Source organism: Apis dorsata, unplaced genomic scaffold (genome assembly GCF_000469605.1).
Source record: "Apis dorsata unplaced genomic scaffold, Apis dorsata 1.3 scaffold_5, whole genome shotgun sequence".
Classification (NCBI taxonomy): Eukaryota; Metazoa; Arthropoda; class Insecta; order Hymenoptera; family Apidae; genus Apis; species Apis dorsata.
In genome coordinates, this window is record NW_006263308.1 from 781,312 (window position 1) to 787,490 (window position 6,179).

Genomic DNA, 6,179 nt, shown 5'->3' on the forward strand with positions numbered 1-6,179 from the left:
GCCAAATTTAATTTTCAAAAATTTCGCAAAAACTAAAAATATCGCGATACAACTCGATCAAATACTTACCACGATCCTGTGCGTCGGTAATATTCGCGAGATGACAGGAAATCGAGGGTGTATAATCGAAACAGAAGCCAGTTAATTAGCCAACCGCAGTCACACTTTGACGCCGCGGATAATTAAATTCTGCCGATTGAAATTGAATTCGTCTAATTGATACCGAGTTCTGCTATACCGTGCCAAGACTTAATGACCGGCGTTAACGAGCCACGTTATCATTGTGTTCCCATTACACCTAGATAATTACTTATGGAAAAACAATTTCGAATTATCGATCGAGATTAGATTAATGGGATAAACTCCTTATGGGATAAAGAGGATATCCAGATATTTCTTATTTGAAATAAAATTTTAAACCCTTTATTTTGGCAATGAAAGATTTTTAAATTTAATTCGACAATTGTCACACTTGCTAACACACGTTTGTAAATTTATTATCAGAAGATATTATTGATAACAAAGATTTAATAATGTTGAAAATTCTGAATGAAATTGCATACTTGTTAATTCACATGACACGTTTGTAAATTTATTATCAGAAGGCATTATTGATAACAAAGGTTTAATAATGTTGAAAATTCTGGATGAAACATGATTAAAATATGGAAATTAAATTTAAATTAATTGCGGTTTAATTCTTTCTTAATTGCAATATTAACAAATTTTGTCAAATCGAACAACGAATTGAAACTTATTTTTATTAATTAATGATTTCATCTTTGAATTTGTAAAATCTATCGATTTATTATATGTGTTTAATTTCTGGAAAAGACAAGTTATTTACATTGATAATTTGATTCGTAATAAAGAAATGGAATAAATGATCGTTCAAAAAAATACTCGTAACATTGTTTCTCTATTTTGCGACTTGTCAAGTTATGGCTTCTAACTGGCTCAAGCTAACCTTTAAGTTTGATATTTACACCTTTAAAATTCTTATCCTTTTATTTGAATATATCTTAGAAATACAAAATATTTCACCATAGTAATTAACTTATTACTGCAACGATTCACGTTTATTTAATATTTTGTAAATGTATTTGTATTTTGTATTTATAAATAAAGTAATAATTATTCGGTTGATTATCATAGACAAAAGAACTTTACTGCATATTCTGGGCCCTGTAAAGTCATGGATAATCATATTTTAATCCCTGACCAAGGATTTCACGATAACGATGTAATCTTTCATGTGCGCGTAAACATAAGTATTGTTGGTAATCAAAAATCATGTATGTATATACATGAAATTTAACGTACCGTGACCAAACTGTAAATTAGCAGTTTCCAATGTGAATTGCCCTTGCGATTAGAATTCGTGTTAGAAAGAATTCAAATAATTTCTTAATCTTAATAACTCTTTTAATCTCCATACGCGTTATCTGAATTTAATTTTTTTATCAAATCAATTACACCTTTGCTTATATATACTTACAATTTCATCGTTCAAACCTTTATCGGATTTATTCATTCATTTTTTAATCTTTCGTAAATTTAATAACTTTGAAATCTCATCGATTCGAATGATTCGAAATTTTTCCTATTTTCAATTTTAAATTCGGAATACAAAAATATCCCGAAATTCAAAAATTTCTTCAAATTCAAATTTCTTCTCCCTTTTTTTAAATTCAAAATTAATCCAAGTTTAAACTTCGATTCAAATTCGAAAATTATCCGATTCCGATCTAAATATCCGTTCTTATTATTACTAGATTTCGAGAAAAATAAAAAAAATTCAAAATATTCGATTATTAATTCCAAAAAAAAAAAAAAAAAAGAAAAAAAAATTACGACACACCTTAAGCGATCTGGAGATCGGCCAAAGGGGTTAATTTATCTCGCAGCCTCCTCCCTCGCATGGGGCGCCGCAGATTGGAAACACGTGGTGCACCACCTTCCCTTGATGCGGCCACCACGTTGGAAACGGCTACCGTCACACCTGGACGAGAACAGAGACGGTTTTACTTCCGCGATTCGGCACCGAATGTCGCGTGGCTTCGACGAGACTGAATCGTTTCGCGACTCGTTTCTACCTCTATATGTAGAAACTCCTCCTCTGCCAGACACCGAGTCTCCCGTTACTTACTGCCAAATCGATCTGCCGACACAGTTTCCCATCCTTTTCGATTACAGCCGAGGTGAGGACGATACTCTTGGAACGCTTCGTTTTTTTTTTCTTTTTTTTTTTTTTTGAAATGAAATTAATTTAAAATTCAAACGTAATAAAATTTGAACTTACTTACGTTGGTGTTTCGCGTAAATTATTCTCATTATTTTTAATTGCGTCATGAAATGAGACAGAATTGTATTATGTCAAATGGTTCTTTTTCTTTTTATTTTGATTGAGAAATTATTTTTATCATACATTTTTATCGGGTAAAATTTTTACATGAAGTGGAAGGGATTAGTTTATTTAGGTCGGATAGTTGTTATTGAGATATTCGATTGATTACGTGAAATTCCACGTGAAAATTTATTGCGAAATATAATATATATATATATATATATATATATTTTTCTGTCTTGTTAAAATTTTGTTAAAGAAACAATAACATAACTTTTCTGCGAGTACATACAAAAATATTGAGATAAGAAAGTTTCGCTCTTTATCTCGAAAAAAAAAATTTTCCTGTCTCGAACTATTCAAGAAAAACAAACAAGGTATAACGATTCGTCGTTATATGAATATATAAAATTTATTTCATCTTTCTCGATTCAATTTCATCCCTTGACCCGAAATAATATTCTCAGTCATTATCATCCATTTGAAGGATATTCTTCTGGAATGTTGTGATATATTCTTTAAGAAAACGTTGCAAAATTACGGAAATACGGGAATTTCGATTCGGTGATCGTAAATCTATGGTGGGAACAGTCAGAATTGGAAACTTCACGGTGACAGGGATCGGTAAAAGCGCAAGTTTTATTGCGGAATACTTTCAAAGAGAATGGATTGTTATGTCACGTAGTAGTACGTGAACGAGCCTCGTCTTTTACGAGGTAAAAAAACCATGGCAATAGTTCAAAGATCTTTAACGTCGGTTTATTAAAAGCTATCTTTTTCTAAACACGTAGGGCTTACGTCTCTGTGTATGCGCATACGCCTGAACTCTTATCCTTTCTTTTTTTTTTTTTTTTTTTTTTTTTTTTTTTACGCTCGTAAGAGATAAGAGATCACCGATGATCGATCGTAGAATAATAATCGCGATATGATGATACGAGATCACGGATGTTTCTCAGTTCCCATAAATCGTGGTGCACGTACACCAGCACGTGAGCAGAATTTAAATTTTCGCTTCAATTTCTGTGAAACTTTAATTTCCTTATGTAAAATGTTCAATTTAAGAAATATTACAACAAATTAAGGTAAGAATCTAAGAATCTTTTTAATTGCAAATTGAAAGAGAACGAATAGAATGAAAGATTGAACAATTTGTAAATTGATTGAATGACGAATTGATCCGAATTGGCTTTTTATTTTTTAAAAAAACGTAGAATTATTTCTCTTTAATTTGTATCAAATGTGTTTTCAATAATATAAAATTCAAAAACTTTATATTATTATACAGGAAATTACATCGATCCATTGATTTTTAGTAATATAAATGGAGAAACACATTTTCTATATTTATATATTTTTTATATTTTCAAATATATTTTCAAAATATATCATAGTATCCGGATCTATATATAATATCCAATTTAAAAGATACTGAAAGAATTAATCCAAAAATTGTTCATTCGCTATGACTATCATTTGTTTCATTTAAAAAAAAAGATTAAAATTGAAAAACTTTCTATTACAAATCATAATGCGATTTATTGATTTTTATAAACACGTATTATATATATAAAACGTAATATGATTTTCCAATTTGATGGACATAAAAAAATAATAAATTAATTCAATTTTCAATTTTTCTCTCGTACATAATGTAATGTAAAAAATTTCGTTCTCATATAGCTCGATTTATCGTTTATGAACCGGTCAGAAATAGAGAAGGAATTATTTGCGTTGCCAAATATTCCCGCGTTATTTCTAGCCACGCGTATTCTTGCACTGTTGCAATGTTGCATAATTACGAATACACTAACAATCATTCAATCGAGAGGAAAAATTTCACGAATCGAAAAGAATTTCGATCTATCGATCGATCATTTTCTAAATAGGAATCTTCGATACCTTATCGATCCATAATTTCCATCATCGAATTGCACGATAATGAACGAGTGAGATAGCAATCGAAAAGATTCGTTTCTTGATAAAAACAGTGTTGAATTACTATTGTTTCAAAATTTTTCAATTTCGTTCGCAATTAATCGAACGAATCGTTTTTTGAGGAAAGTTTCGTAAAGAAAATGTATATACTAACGTTTTATCGTTTTTTTTAGGTGAAATATTATTTTTCTTAAGAAAATAACATATCTTTTGCATTAACGTTATAATATTGATAAGAGATAGAGAAATAAGTATGTTAATTGTCAAGTGGTTGTTACCTTGATGAGTACTTACTAGTGACGTAAGGGGGTCACGGATGACTGGAATTAAATGAGATATGTAAATTAGATAAATAGGTTTTTTTTATATAATTTTAAACATTTTTAATATTATAATAATAATATATAATAAAAAATATGAATTTAATCAATTAATTTTTTTTAACAAAATTATATAGAATATATTCCATCAACTGATATCCATCTGATACCATTGTCACTTGAAAAAATATCTATTTATAAGATTTAAGATTGAAAAAAAGACGTAATATGATTCAATGATTTTACAAGTGGAAGTATATGACAGATTCGAAGGTTAATTTTATTCTTTTCAAATGAAACATTAATTTTTTATAATAAGTTCATTTATATAAATAATTGAATATTAAAACAATAAAATCGATTTTTAAATCTTACATGTCTTTACTTGTGAATAAATCATTATTCACAGTATTATCTCTTTTCTGAAATAAAATTTCGTGCAATCGTATTTATTTCAATACGAATCAGCTATTTATATCATCTTAATTCTCATGTGATAATCAAAATGAAAAATCAAGCTGTATAAATTACTCCTGGTATTTAACCTGTCGAGAATAGATTGTAAATGGCTGTAAACAGCAATATGACATCTACGTTGACATTAGCTTTGATAAATTCCTTTGGCGAACCGATGATTAAATTAATCGCGACAATAAATATATAAACGTGGGATTTACCGATTGAGAAAAAGTAGGTAAATTCGAGCAAATTGCGCGGATTTTAGAGGATCATTTTCCATCTGTCTCAATTTTCTCATATTAATCGATTTTATCTTAACTGTGGTTAGGATTTCGAATGTGAAGCTAAGTGTATTCATGTCGATGTGAATCGTTCGATAGAGAAAAAAATAAAAATCGAAATGATTGTGATTCTTATTTATTTTATTTTCATAATCCTTCATTCATATATATCATAACTTTAACTTTAATATCTCAAAGATATTCTCAAACAAACTCTTGCACAATTAAAATAATGAAATATTGTAAAATTTATACAATTTATATAAAATACAAGTATTAAAATATTCTCTTTTATAATAGTAATAAATTTGATAATAAAGAAAGAGAGAGATTTACGTAATAAGTTTTATAAATTCTGAAATATTTACTTATCCTATTTGATTTGTAGTTATTAAATTATGCAAGAGGGTTCTGAGGGCTCTGAGGCTCTGAGAAACTTCAGAAATAACCAAAGTTTATGTCATCATATTTGTCATATTGGCTAATTTGATTCAAATTTCAATAATAAAATGAATACATTGTCATTTAATATTGTAAGAGATCAAGATCATTTTTCTTACCTATCGTGTATAAAATATTTAATAGGCACGTTCTCGATTTATTACTGACCCATTGCTCCTTTCCAGGTAACAAGAACTTCACTACAATTATACGACGAATACATTATTTATTTGTTTCTTCTTTCGTCATTAATGCTTTTCGTATTTTTTTATTTGTTATTATTTTTTCCAGTTCTTTTTTTCCACAGATTTTTATTTCACAGTTTCATCGATCATGCGTCATGTTATTCTATAAATGGAAACGCTTTTCTTTCTTTTTTTTTTTTTTTTTTTTTTT

The 6,179-nt window shown here is 28.5% G+C and overlaps 1 protein-coding gene across 1 annotated transcript in view; it reads right to left on the reverse strand.

Annotated features, from left to right (window-relative positions):
- The window catches only part of LOC102681139 (aquaporin-like), a 13,100-nt gene extending 10,945 nt beyond the window's left edge, over positions 1 to 2,155 (reverse strand). The window contains exon 1 of the mRNA XM_006607513.2: positions 1,862 to 2,155. The gene's annotated coding sequence lies outside the window, so the exon portion shown is untranslated. The remainder of the gene's footprint in view (positions 1 to 1,861) is intronic.
- Between the last annotated feature and the right edge of the window lie 4,024 nt (positions 2,156 to 6,179).